The sequence below is a fragment of the Nerophis lumbriciformis genome, linkage group LG03 (genome assembly GCF_033978685.3).
Source record: "Nerophis lumbriciformis linkage group LG03, RoL_Nlum_v2.1, whole genome shotgun sequence".
Classification (NCBI taxonomy): domain Eukaryota; kingdom Metazoa; phylum Chordata; class Actinopteri; order Syngnathiformes; family Syngnathidae; genus Nerophis; species Nerophis lumbriciformis.
The window spans coordinates 39,423,741-39,438,273 of NC_084550.2; the positions used below are offsets into that span (position 1 = coordinate 39,423,741).

General features: G+C 42.2%; 1 protein-coding gene across 6 annotated transcripts in view; it reads left to right on the forward strand.

Annotated features, from left to right (window-relative positions):
- ppp1r16b (protein phosphatase 1, regulatory subunit 16B) overlaps nucleotides 1-14,533 on the forward strand; it is a 276,451-nt gene that overhangs the window by 113,400 nt on the left and 148,518 nt on the right. The gene's annotated exons all lie outside the window — the stretch shown is intronic.

Genomic DNA, 14,533 nt, shown 5'->3' on the forward strand with positions numbered 1-14,533 from the left:
TGTGAGAGTCCAGTCCATAGTGGATCTAACATAATAGTGTGAGAGTCCAGTCCATAGTGGATCTAACATAATAGTGTGAGAGTCCAGTCCATAGTGGATCTAACATAATATTGTGAGAGTCCAGTCCATAGTGGATCTAACAATAGTGTGAGAGTCCAGTCCATAGTGGATCTAACGTAATAGTGTGAGAGTCCAGTCCATAGTGGATCTAACATGATAGTGTGAGAGTCCAGTCCATAGTGGATCTAACATAATAGTGTGAGAGTCCAGTCCATAGTGTATCTAACATAATAGTGTGAGAGTCCAGTCCATAGTGGATCTAACTTAATAGTGTGAGAGTCTAGTCCATAGTGGATCTAACATAATAGTGTGAGAGTCCAGTCCATAGTGGATCTAACGTACATTTTTAATAGTGTGAGAGTCCAGTCCATATGAAATCTAGTTAATAGTGTGAGTCCAGTCCATAGTGGATCTAACATAATAGTGTGAGAGTCCAGTCCATAGTGGATCTAACATAATAGTGTGAGAGTCTAGTCTATAGTGGATCTAACATGATAGTGTGAGAGTCCAGTCCATAGTGGATCTAACTTAATAGTGTGAGAGTCCAGTCCATAGTGGATCTAACATAATAGTGTGAGAGTCCAGTCCATAGTGGATGTAACGTAATAGTGTGAGAGTCCAGTCCATAGTGGATCTAACATAATAGTGTGAGAGTCCAGTCCATAGTAGATCTAACATAATAGTGTGAAAGTCCAGTCCATAGTGGATCTAACATAATAGTGTGAGAGTCCAGTCCATAGTGGATCTAACATAATAGTGTGAGAGTCCAGTCCATAGTGGATCTAACATAATAGTGTGAGAGTCCAGTCCATAGTGGATCTAACATAATAGTGTGAGAGTCCAGTCCATAGTGGATCTAACATAATAGTGTGAGAGTCCAGTCCATAGGGGATCTAACATAATAGTGTGAGAGTCCAGTCCATAGTGGATCTAACGTAATAGTGTTAGAATCTAGTCCATAGCGGATCTAACATGATAGTGTGAGAGTCCAGTCCATAGTGGATCTAACATAATAGTGTGAGAGTCCAGTCCATAGTGGATCTAACATAATAGTGTGAGAGTCCAGTCCATAGTGGATCTAACATAATAGTGTGAGAGTCCAGTCCATAGTGGATCTAACATAATAGTGTGAGAGTCCAGTCCATAGTGGGGCCAGCAGGGGATCATCTTGCATGTAGACACCTTGCGGCGCAGCGACGTCACCAACTGATGCAAAAGGAATGATCCACTTTGAACAGCTGGCACGTCATCCTGATCCGGCTGATCTGTGGTCACCTGATTACCTCTCCACGCGGGAGAAGGGGGCAGAGCAGAAAAGAGAGACAGCAGATCAACTGGTCTAACAGGGGGGTCTATTTAAAGGCTTGTGTACAGTATACAAATGAGTTTTAAGATGGGACTTAAATGCTTCTACTGAGGTAGCATCTCTAACTGTTACCGGTAGAACATTCCAGAGTACTGGCGAAAACGCTCTAAAGCCCGCAGACCTTTTTGTGGGCTCTCGGAATCACTAATAAGCCGGAGTGCTTTGAACGCAGATTTCTTGCCGTGACATATGGTACAATACAATCAGCAAGATAGGATGGAGCTAGACCCTTTAGTATTTGATACATAAGTAGTAAAACCTAAAAGTCGCATCTTAAGTGCACAGGAAGCCAGCCCAGGTGAGCCAGTATAGGTATATATATATATATATATATAGGTATGTACTGTATGTATACCGTATTTTTCGGACTATAAGTCGCAGTTTTTTTTCATAGTTTGGCCGACTTATACTCAGGAGCGACTTATGCGTGAAATTATTAACACATTACCGTAAAGTATCAAATGATATTATTTAGCTCATTCACGTAAGAGACTAGACGTATAAGATTTCATGGGATTTAGCGATGAGGAGTGACAGATTGTTTGGTAAACGTATAGCATGTTCTCTATGTTATAGTAATTTGAATGACTCTTACCATAATATGTTACGTTAACATACCGTTAACATTTATGCCTCATATAACGTACACTTATTCAGCCTGTTGTTCACTATTCTTTATTTATTTTAAATTGCCTTTCCAATGTCTATTCTTGGTGTTGGGTTTTATCAAATACATTTCCCCAAAAAATGCGACTTATACTCCAGTGCGACTTATATATGTGTTTTTTCCTTCTTTATTATGCATTTTCGGCAGGTGCGACTTATACTCCGAAAAATACGGTATATGTATATAAAGGTATATACAGTATAGGCATACTTGCCAACCCTCCCGAATTTTCTGGGAGACTCCCGAAATTCAGCGCCTCTCCCGAAAACCTCCCTGGACAAATATTCTCCCGAAAATCTCCCGATTTTCAGCCGGAGCTGGAGGCCACGCCCCCTCCAGCTCCATGCGGAACTGAGTGAGGACAGCCTTTTTTCACGACGGGAGGACAACAGGGTGACAAGAACTAAATCATCCAGACTAGAGATAAATTGTATTATTATGTTTATCTTACCTAAAAATAAATATATTTATTATATTAAAAAAAAAAACTAAATACATTTTTACTATATTTTGCTAAAAACATCAAAATGAATTGTATTTGTATTTTTTATTTATATTTTATCCAGCCATAGAATTATCCATTAAAATAAACATATTTGAAATAATTAATTTTAAATTATCATAATAATTCATTTAAAATGACCATATTTAATTATTAAAATAATTGTTATATGTTATATTCCTTAAGATTTATTTATGCAAGTTTGAAGTATCAATTATCCAAACACAATGTTGTTTGCATATTTTCAGGATGTATATATATATATATATATATATATGTATGAAATACTTGACTTGGTGAATTCTAGCTGTCAATATACTCCTCCCCTCTTAACCACGCCCCCAACCATGCCCCGACCACGCCCCCCCCCCCCCCCCCCACCTCCCGAAATCGGAGGTCTCAAGGTTGGCAAGTATGAGTATAGGCGTAATATGATCATAAAAGGTGAAATAACTGAAAACATGTTTTATATTCTACTTTCTTCAAAATAGCCACCCTTTGCTCTGATTACTGCTTTGCACACTCTCGGCATTCTCTCCATGAGCTTCAAGAGGTAGTCACCTGAAATGGTTTTCACTTGACAGGTTATAATGAAGGCATGCATCATAACACCATTTTACATAACTGCTCTGCCAGATACTGAGCATAAAAACATTTTTTTTAAATGCCTGAAATAGTTTCATTGCCTTTGACCTGTGCAGCAAAAAATGACTAACTAAATCATTCCTGACCATAAGATCATGCCACTTTTTGTCCAGGTAGTCCAAATGCTGTAATTATGCTTTCAAATAGACTTAAAACATGCCCTATTTTTTATACTTCATATCAGACCTGGTAAAATTAAGACCCGGGGGCCGTTAATCTTTTCAATCTGGCCTGCCGGACATTCCCAAATATTTTTTTTTAGATCTTTGTAGCTGCCATTATGATGTGCAGTGATGTTTTCTAATGACCGTAAGTCTTCAACTATACAAAGTATTTCAATGGTTGGAATCTGCATGATATACTAGTTACTATGGTCATCTAATTAGTAAAGGTAATCTAATGAGTTACTATGGTCATCGAATTAGTTACTATGGTCATCTAATTAGTTACTATTGTAATCTAAGTCACAGCAGCTCAGACGAGGCACCAAGCAGTGTGGGTAGGGGGAGCGTTTCCACAGAGGCGGAATTAGATTTTTACAACAAAGTTCTAAAGCTTAGTGATATATCAGATATATCAGATCGTAGGTGAGGTTTATTTTTTACCCTTCGCGTTCATATTTCACTGTTTGTTGCATTGTTGTTGTGTTTCGCTTGATTGTAAAATATGTGGATGGAGAGGGGGGGGGGGGGGTGACGTTCATATGTTGTCAATATTCAGTGTTTTATCCTTCATAGTTAATGTAAATCACACATTCTTTATTTTCATGTACATTCTGGGTGTCTCATTCAGTAAAAATTTTTTAAATTCCATTCTGTTTAAAGGGGAACATTATCACCAGACCTATGTAAGCGTCAATATATGACCTGTTCCACCTGCTGCCCTCTGGGAAGCGCTACAGGTGCATTAAAACCAAACAAACAGGCTAAAGAACAGCTTCTTCCCCAGGGCCATAACCATCCTGAACGGACTGCCCCATTGTCCCTCATAACTGCCTTCTCTTCGGTGCAATAACCGATTCCACCAACCACCCTGTTTTTGTTTTTGTTTTTTTCATGTATATATTCATTTCACACCATATTCATTGCACTTCTACATTTTTTATATTTTTATATATTTGCACATTGTTTTTCTAGCATGCACACATCGCACTGTATGGAATGGCCTCAATCTCGTTACCTTGCGTAATGACAATAAAGCTGATTCTGATTCTGATTCTGATTCTGATACCTTGATGTTGCAGAAAAAAGACCATATATTTTTTTAACCGATTTCCGAACTCTAAATGGGTGAATTTTGGCGAATTAAGCGCCTTTCTATTATTCGCTCTCGGAGCGATGACATCACGCATCGGGAAGCAATCCGCCATTTTCTCAAACACATTACAAACACCGAGTCAAATCAGCTCTGTTATTTTTCGTTTTTTCGACTGTTTTCCGTACCTTGGAGACATCATGCCTCGTCGGTGTGTTGTCGGAGGGTGTAACAACATGAACAGGGACGGATTCAAGTTGCACCAGTGGCCCAAAGATGCGAAAGTGGCAAGAAATTGGACGTTTGTTCCGCACACTTTACCGACGAAAGCTATGCTACGAAAGATGATCAAGAGAAGAATATCGACCCTAGCTTCCCTGGCCTGCTGACATCAACTTCAAAACTGGACAGATCAGCTTTCAGGAAAAGAGAGCGGATGAGGGTATGTCTACAGAATATATTAATTGATGAAAATTGGGCTGTCTGCACTCTCAAAGTGCATGTTGTTGCCAAATGTATTTCATATGCTGTAAACCTAGTTCATAGTTGTTAGTTTCCTTTAATGCCAAACAAACACATACCAATCGTTGGTTAGAAGGCGATCGCCGAATTCGTCCTCGCTTTCTCCCGTGTCGCCGGCTGTTGTGTCGTTTTCGTCGTTTTCGCTTGCATACGGTTCAAACCGATATGGCTCAATAGCTTCAGTTTCTTCTTCAATTTCGTTTTCGCTACCTGCCTCCACACTACAACCATCCGTTTCAATACATTCGTAATCTGTTGAATCGCTTAAGCCGCTGAAATCCGAGTCTGAATCCGAGCTAATGTCGCTATACCTTGCTGTTCTATCCGCCATGTTTGTTTGTATTGGCATCACTATGTGACGTCACAGGAAAATGGATGGGTGTATATAACGATGGTTAAAATCAGGCACTTTGAAGCTTTTTTTAGGGATATTGCGTGATGCGTAAAATTTTGAAAAAAACTTCGAAAAATAAAATAAGCCACTGGGAACTGATTTTTAATGGTTTTAACCCTTCTGAAATTGTGATAATGTTCCCCTTTAAGGCGGTCTGTCGTAACATTTTTAGCATTCAATCAGACATTATTGTGAGGTTTTGTATTAGTGTTCCTAAAAATAGATACACCGGCCCCCAGACACAGTTTTTTCTCTAAATTTGGCCCCCCGAGTGAAAATAATTGCCCAGGCCTGCTCTAGAGTATATTGTATTCTCCATTAAAATTCACTGCTATACAGTAGAAATAACACTCAACTGATCCTGCCCACTTGAGTTGCCACTTGATGAGTTTAATTTGTTCTGCTAGGCCAATATTTTATCACCCGGGGGGAATAATGGAGTTGTCACAGCCAGCAGAAACTCTGCCAGTCTTTTAATTAAAATTTCTCACGGATGGCACGTCATCCTGTTCGGAAGATAACTGTTTTTGCTTCGGCGCAAACACCAAACTTTTCGCAGCAACTCAAAGGAGATAAGCGTCAACTTATCTCTTTGATATAAGGTATCATATAAATGGACTTCAACTCGCAGTTCAAATAAACTCTTTGACCAAGTTGCCCACACAGCAATTCTGCAGGTTTTGCTTAAGCAAGCTGTCTTTGAAGTCTCCTGTAAATGCAAATGTATGCACATGAATAAACTCACTGTATTGATACCTCATTGCTCTCAGGTAGTTAAAGGGGAACTGCAGTTTTTTAAAGTTATACCTATCATTCATGTAAGACCAGAACACATATTTTTCTCTGTTTTTATGCATTCTAATGTGTAACATATGGTAAGTACGAGGTGGCTAACAATGCACCTAATTGGAGTACTCTATTGCAGGGGTCTCCAAACAAACCGGTCCGTGGATCGATTGGTACTGGGCCGCACAAGAAATAAAAAAATAAAAAATATATTTTTTTATTAAATCAACATAAAAAACACAAGATACACTTACAATTAGTGCACTGACCCAAAAAAACAACCTCCCCCATTTACACTCATTCACACTCATTCGCACAAAAGAGTTGTTTCTTTCTGTTATTAATATTTCTGGTTCCTACATTATATATCAATATATATCAATACAGTCTGCAGGAATACAGTCCGTAAGCAAAAAAAATAAAAAATACATCACACAGGTCTGGACTACAGGCAGGCCAGTCTAGTATCTGCACTCTTTTACTATAAAGCCACGCTGTTGTAACATGTGGCTTGGCATGCTCTTTGCTGAAATAAGCAGGGGTGTCCATGATAACATTGCATGGATGGCAACATATGTTGCTCCAAAACCTGTATGTACCTTTCAGCATTAAAGGGGAACATTATCACAATTTCAGAATTGTTAAAACCATAAAAAATCAGTTCCCAGTGGCTTATTATATTTTTCGAAGTTTTTTTCAAAATTTTACCCATCACGCAATATCCCTAAAAAAAGCTTCAAAGTGCCTGATTTTAACCATCGTTATAAACACCCGTCCATTTTCCTGTGACGTCACATAGTGAAGCCAACACAAACAAACAAGAACCGCAAGCTATAGCGACATTAGCTCGGATTCAGACTCGGATTTCAGCGGCTTAAGCGATTGTTTGAACCGTATGCAAGCGAAACCGACGAAAACGACACGACGGCCAGCGACACGGGAGAAAGCGAGGACGAATTCGGCGATCGCCTTCTAACCAACGATTGGTATGTGTTTGTTTGGCATTAAAAGAAACTAACAACTATGAACTAGGTTTACAGCATATGAAATACATTTGGCAACAACATGCACTTTGAGAGTGCAGTCAGCCCAATTTCCATCAATTAATATATTCTGTAGACATACCCTCATCCGCCCTCTTTTCCTGAAAGCTGATCTGTCCAGTTTTGGAGTTGATGTCAGCAGGCCAGGGAAGCTAGGGTCGATAGGGGGTTTAGCTCGCTCGTCTGCGAGAACAAACTGCCGCCATTGCTTGCCGTGCTACCGAGGCCCTTTGTCCCTGAATTGCCCACACACTCCGGCAGATTCAATGGGGGTCTGGCGGCAGATTTCTTTGACTTTATCGTTGGAAATGCATCTGCTTTGAGTGTCGCAGGATATCCACACATTCTTGCCATCTCTGTCGTAGCATAGCTTTCGTCGGTAAAGTGTGCGGAACAAACGTCCAATTTCTTGCCACTTTCGCATCTTTGGGCCACTGGTGCAACTTGAATCCGTCCCTGTTTGTGTTGTTACACCCTCCGACAACACACCGACGAGGCATGATGTCTCCAAGGTACGGAAAACAGTCGAAAAAACGGAAAATAACAGAGCTGATTTGACTCGGTGTTTGAGAAAATGGCGGATTGCTTCCCGATGTGACGCCACGTTGTGACGTCATCGCTCCGAGAGCGAATATTAGAAAGGCGTTTAATTCACCAAAATTCACCCATTTGGAGTTCGGAAATCGGTTAAAAAAAAATATGGTCTTTTTTCTGCAACATCAAGGTATATATTGACGCTTACATAGGTCTGGTGATAATGTTCCCCTTTAATGGTGCCTTCACAGATGTGTAAGATACCCATGCCTTGGGCACTAATACACCCCAATAGAGATCGACACAAACCTGCCCTCCAACCACCGGAACCAGAAAAGTTAGTGCGAGAGAGAAGACGACCAAATCAAAGAAACAAACCATTAAAAACTTATCCTACCAGCGAGTCGGTCCCGGCCGCTGCCGGTTTCTATGGCATGCACCCACAAATGTCCAAACGATGGACATGTATCCATGAAAATATGTAGAGTCTGCTGATGCTGTGTTTATCATGTTTAAGACACCTACACAAGCCTGCTAAATAATAAATGATTTTATAGTACTGCATTAATTGATTGTTCATATCAATGAACACATAACACAAATATATATATATTTTTTGTCTTTGAAACCTCGGATTCAGGAGGAACAGTGTGGTTTTCGTCCTTGTCGTGGAACTGTGGACCAGCTCTATACTCTCGGCAGGGTCCTTGAGGGTGCATGGGAGTTTGCCCAACCAGTCTACATGTGCTTTGTGGACTTGGAGAAGGCATTCGACCGTGTCCCTCGGGAAGTCCTGTGGGGAGTGCTCAGAGTGTATGGGGTATCGGACTGTCTGATTGTGGCAGTCCGCTCCCTGTATGATCAGTGTCAGAGCTTGGTCCGCATTGCCGGCAGTAAGTCGGACACGTTTCCAGTGAGGGTTGGACTCCGCCAAGGCTGCCCTTTGTCACCGATTCTGTTCATAACTTTTATGGACAGAATTTCTAGGCGCAGTCAAGGCGTTGAGGGGATCCGGTTTGGTGGCTGCAGGATTAGGTCTCTGCTTTTTGCAGATGATGTGGTCCTGATGGCTTCATCTGGCCAGGATCTTCAGCTCTCACTGGATCGGTTCGCAGCCGAGTGTGAAGCGACTGGGATGAGAATCAGCACCTCCAAGTCCGAGTCCATGGTTCTCGCCCGGAAAAGGATGGAGTGCCATCTCCGGGTTGGGGAGGAGGTCTTGCCCCAAGTGGAGGAGTTCAGGTACCTCGGAGTCTTGTTCATGAGTGAGGGAAGAGTGGATTGTGAGATCGACAGGCGGATCGGTGCGGCGTCTTCAGTAATGCGGACGCTGTATCGATCCATTGTGGTGAAGAAGGAGCTGAGCCGGAAGGCAAAGCTCTCAATTTACCGGTCGATCTACGTTCCCATCCTCACCTATGGTCATGAGCTTTGCGTTATGACCGAAAGGACAAGATCACGGGTACAAGCGGCCGAAATGAGTTTCCTCCGCCGGGTGGCGGGGCTCTCCCTTAGAGATAGGGTGAGAAGCTCTGCCATCCGGGGGGAGCTCAAAGTAAAGCCGCTGCTCCTCCACATCAAGAGGAGCCAGATGAAGTGGTTTGGGCATCTGGTCAGGATGCCACCCGAACGCCTCCGTAGGGAGGTGTTTAGGGCATGTCCGACCGGTAGGAGGCCGCGGGGAAGACCCAGGACACGTTGGGAAGACTATGTCTCCCGGCTGGCCTGGGAACGCCTCGGGGTCCCACAGGAAGAGCTGGACGAAGTGGCTGGGGAGAGGGAAGTCTGGGCTTCCCTGCTTAGGCTGCTGCCCCCGCGACCCGACCTCGGATAAGCGGAAGAAGATGGATGGATGGATGGATGGATGGATTTTGTCTTTGATGGAAATGGTCTTCAATGTATTTTAGGATGATACAGTTTTCATGACTTTTTTGTTTCCTTTGGTATTATTAGTGAACATTGGTTCAAAGTCCGTGGATGGTAAGGTGTTTTGCAGCATGTGCAAAAAGACTTCCAAACTTTGCTCAATGGGTTTTCAACTACCGTATTTTTCGGAGTATAAGTCGCTCCGGAGTATAAGTCGCACCGGCCGAAAATGCATAATAAAAAAGGAAAAAATTATATATAAGTTGCACTGGAGTATAAGTCGCATTTTTTGGGGAAATGTATTTGATAAAATCCAACACCAAGAATAGACATTTGAAATGCAATTTAAAATAAATAAAGAATAGTGAACAACAGGCTGAATAAGTGTACGTTATATGAGGCATAAATAACCAATTGGTATGTTAACGTAACATATTATGGTAAGAGTCATTCAAATAACTATAACATATAGAACATGCTATACGTTTACCAAACAATCTGTCACTCCTAATCGCTAAATCCCATGAAATCTTATACGTCTAGTTTCTTACGTGAATGAGCTGAATAATATTATTTGATATTTTACGGTTATGTGTTAATAATTTCACACATAAGTCGCTCCTTAGTATAAGTCGCACCCCCGGCAAAATATGAAAAAAAAACTGCGACTTATAGTCCGAAAAATACGGTAATTAGATGACCATAGTAACTAATTACATCACCATAGTAACTCATTAGATGACCATAGTAACTAATTATATTACCAGAGTAACTCATTAGATTACCATAGTAGCTCATTAGATGACCATAGTAACTCATTAGATTACCATAGTAACTAGTATATCATACAAAAGCACAAATTCCAACCGTTGAAATACTTTATATAGTTCAAGACTTACAGTCCGTAGAAAACTAAACTGCACATCATAATGGCAGCTCCAGTTTCCATCTTAAAGATCTAAAAAACTGATTTGGGAATGTCCGGCAGGCCAGAATGAAAGGTTTAAAAAACGACAACATTCTTCTTGGGACCATTTTTCAACCTGAGGTAGTTCTAAAAAAGAATCTTCAGGAAGGAGGCATGTGGCCCCCGGGTCTTAATTTGCCCAGGTCTGGTCTCGAGAGGAGCCAGATGAGGTGGTTCGGGCATCTGGTCAGGATGCCACCCGAACGCCTCCCTCGGGAGGTGTTTCGGGCACGTCCGACCGGTAGGAGGCCACGGGGAAGACCCAGGACACGTTGGGAAGACTATGTCTCCCGGCTGGCCTGGGAACGCCTCGGGATCCACCGGGAGGAGCTGGACGAAGTGGCTGGGGAGAGGGAAGTCTGGGCTTCCCTGCTTAGGCTGCTGCCCCCGCGACCCGACCTCGGATAAGCGGAAGAAGATGGATGGATGGATGGATGGTTTAGTGTGTCTGTCTCATGAATATACAGAATATAGTGGATGCTGATGATCAGAACGCCCACAGGAGAAAATGCAAGTCTAATCATTCAGCACACACTGTGTGATATATATCAAGACGGATCATTGTTTTGCAGGCGTTATTTTTTAGTTTATTTTTTAGTATGTCTGCAGATTGACTGATTGTAGACTAAACTTGGAAAGGATGTAAGCACTAAGCCTGAGGCTGTTACCATCCTGAACCTCTGCCCTCAAACACCAATGATGGCTTTAATATGTCTTCTCATATAAAACCACTGGCCTGCAGTCACATACTTGTCACTTTGGCCCCGTTTACACTAAGCCGGATAAGGTTATCCAGGGTAAATAAATCCCACCTAACCTTATCCGTGTCAACACACAACAATGCCACCATTTAAGACCCCCTCCCCCTCTGTCCGCCGGCACAGCGCGACTGAGTACGCAGGCGCGGAAAATGCGCACGTCAGTCACCTCCAGTGTTGCTTTGTGTGCAAGTTCTTAAATTTAACTTATCTGAACAATATCTAGTGTTGTGGTATTTCAATTAACTGGAATCCAGGGTGCTGTGGGGCCCTATTGTAGTGAGTCACACCTGAGACATCATAAATTAAAATACATTTTAAAGAACATTTTACATCAATCAAACTAGGGATGTAGATATCTGGTCAGGACAAGCCTCACTCTTTTGCCTTCACCTTCATTGTCCATTCCTTTTTGGTGACTTTATATACTCTGGACCTAGACGTTGAGTCCGCGACATACATGGCGGACAATAACAGTCTGCTTTGCCAGCCCAAAAGCATTCGCCGTTTTCCGTAGTCTTCCCTCGACGGCCAGGTAATACAAAGCACACGCTACTTCTTTTTTTTTTTTATCACATCCACGGGTGCTCGCATTCTCGTTGACTCTCCTTCGACAAATGGACAACGTTTTTCGGTAAGTAGAATCACAGCTGACCTGGACATTGGAAAGTTCTCTTGCCGTCTGAGAAGTGTTGTATCCCAAATAGCTGCAATGGCTTTCTCTTAACGTTTTAATGTGTGATTTGTTAGGATTTAATCAAGGAGGTGATCCCAGGATGCAGAGACTGGAGGCAAGGCTGATTTACAATATGTTAACAATTTAATATGAGTCCAAAAAGTGTAACAAAAGGTGATGGGGCAAAAATGCACACCATGAATATATAAACAAAAGCAGGTCCTTCAGTGGTCGGCAGGGGGAAAAGGCCAGGGCGCACTAAGCTCTACAAAAGGTCCAACAAAATCCTCTTCACCTCAGGAAGGCTAGAAGGCAAATACAAAGAGGTGAGGAATTTAGATTATAAGAAAAGACAACATACCAGGCAGGACGAAGTGAATCATGCGCATGCACGTGGAAGGTGCAGGAGACAATAATCGGCAGGGACCAGCTGTCGGTGACGAGCTTATATACTACTGGGTGGAGATTTGTTGCAGGTGTGTCTCGCTGGGGACTAATTGACTGAAGAAAGAAAACAGACAACAAAAAAGAGAAGGCAGAGAAATGACAAAATGCAACATGATTTCCACAAGCGTCTGTACATGTAGAGGAATGAGAAACACGGGCATGCTTGGATGACTCGCCTTCATATTTCGAGTTACGAAACCGCTTTATTATGAAGCTGGCTGTGGCGAGTTCTTTCTGATGTCACTTCCTGTGTGGGGCGCGGTCTCTCTGGCGTCACTTCCTCTCCGAACTCAGATTGTAAACGATCAATGAGTCCATACAAATAGAATAGAATATAATGTCCCAATAGACAGGTACAATAAGATTAAAAGTAACTCCAGTATCAGTGCGGCAGTCTACAAATATGCAAAACATAGGAAGGAAAGAAAATAAATAGTGCAAAAGGAGGTAAGGTGCACAGTCCAGTCCTGAGAACGAATGTTCTGAATGTGTTGTTTAAATATTATACTATATACATATACAGAAGCATTCAGACTGTGGGTGGAAAGTAAAAATTGCACACAGAGAGGTGCTAAACTATAAAATCAGTGCCTATGAGAGTTCACCGCGGTTATGGCTTTAGGGAAAAAACTGTTCTTAAGTCTGTTTGTCTTAGACCTGATGACCCTGTAGTGCCTTCCTGAGGGCAGCAGGTCAAACAGGTCAAAGCCAGGGTGGGAGCTGTCCTTGATAATGTTGGTAGCTCTGCTGAGGCAACGGGAGGTGTAAATGTCTGTCAGGGAGGGGAGAGGGCAGCCGATGATCCGCTGTGCTGCCTTTACCACTCTCTGGAGCCTCTCCTCGTCTGCAACGGTGCAGCTGCCGTACCACGCTGTGATGCAGTATGTCAGTAGGCTCTCAATGGAAGGTCAGCAGCAGGTTGGAGTCCAGGTTGTGCTTCTTGAGGACTCTCAGTAAGTTAAGAGCCGGAGATTCAAGAAATACAAGGCGCACTTACCCGTGTAAAAAAATTGTCCGCGGAGGGGGACCTTAAACGCTGGTTTAGTGTGGCTGAAACGGGGCTTAGGCTAAATAATTATTTGTTTAAGGCAGTGGTTCTTAACCTTGTTGGAGGTATGGAACCCCACCAGTTTCATATGCGCATTCACCAAACCCTTCTTTAGTGAAAAATAAAACTTTTTTTAAAATTCAAGACGAAGTTATATGTTTTTGGTAACACTTTAGTATGGGGAACATATTCTAAGTAACAAATAATTAATTTAGAGTTTTTTGGTTAGGGTTAGTGTTAGAGGGTTAGGGCCAGGGTTAGAGGGTTAGGCTTATAATAAGGCCATGCCGAATAAGGCATTAATAAATACTTAATAATGACTAGTTAAAGGCCTACTGAAATGCGATTTTCTTATTTAAACGGGGATAGCAGGTCCATTCTATGTGTCATACTTGATCATTTCGCGATATTGCCATATTTTTGCTGAAAGAATTTAGTAGAGAACATCGACGATAAAGTTCGCAACTTTTGGTTGCTGATAAAAAAGCCTTGCCTGTACCGGAAGTAGCAGACGAGTAGCGTGACGTCACATGTTGTGGAGCTCCTCACATCTGCACATTGTTTACAATCATGGCCACCAGCAGCGAGAGCGATTCGGACCGAGAAAGCGACTATTTCCCCATTAATTTGAGCTGGGATGAAAGATTTGTGGATGAGGAAAGTGAGAGTGAAGGACTAGAGGGCAGTGGGAGCGATTCAGATAGGGAAGATGCTGTGAGAGGCGGGTGGGACCTGATATTCAGCTGGGAATGACTAAAACAGTAAATAAACACAAGACATATATATACTCTATTAGCCACAACACAAGCAGGCTTATATTTAATATGCCACAAATTAATCCCGCATAACAAACACCTCCCCCCTCCCGTCCATATAACCCGCCAATACAACTCAAACACCTGCACAACACACTCAATCCCACAGCCCAAAGTACCGTTCACCTCCCCAAAGTTCATACAGCACATATATTTCCCCAAAGTCCCCAAAGTTACGTACGT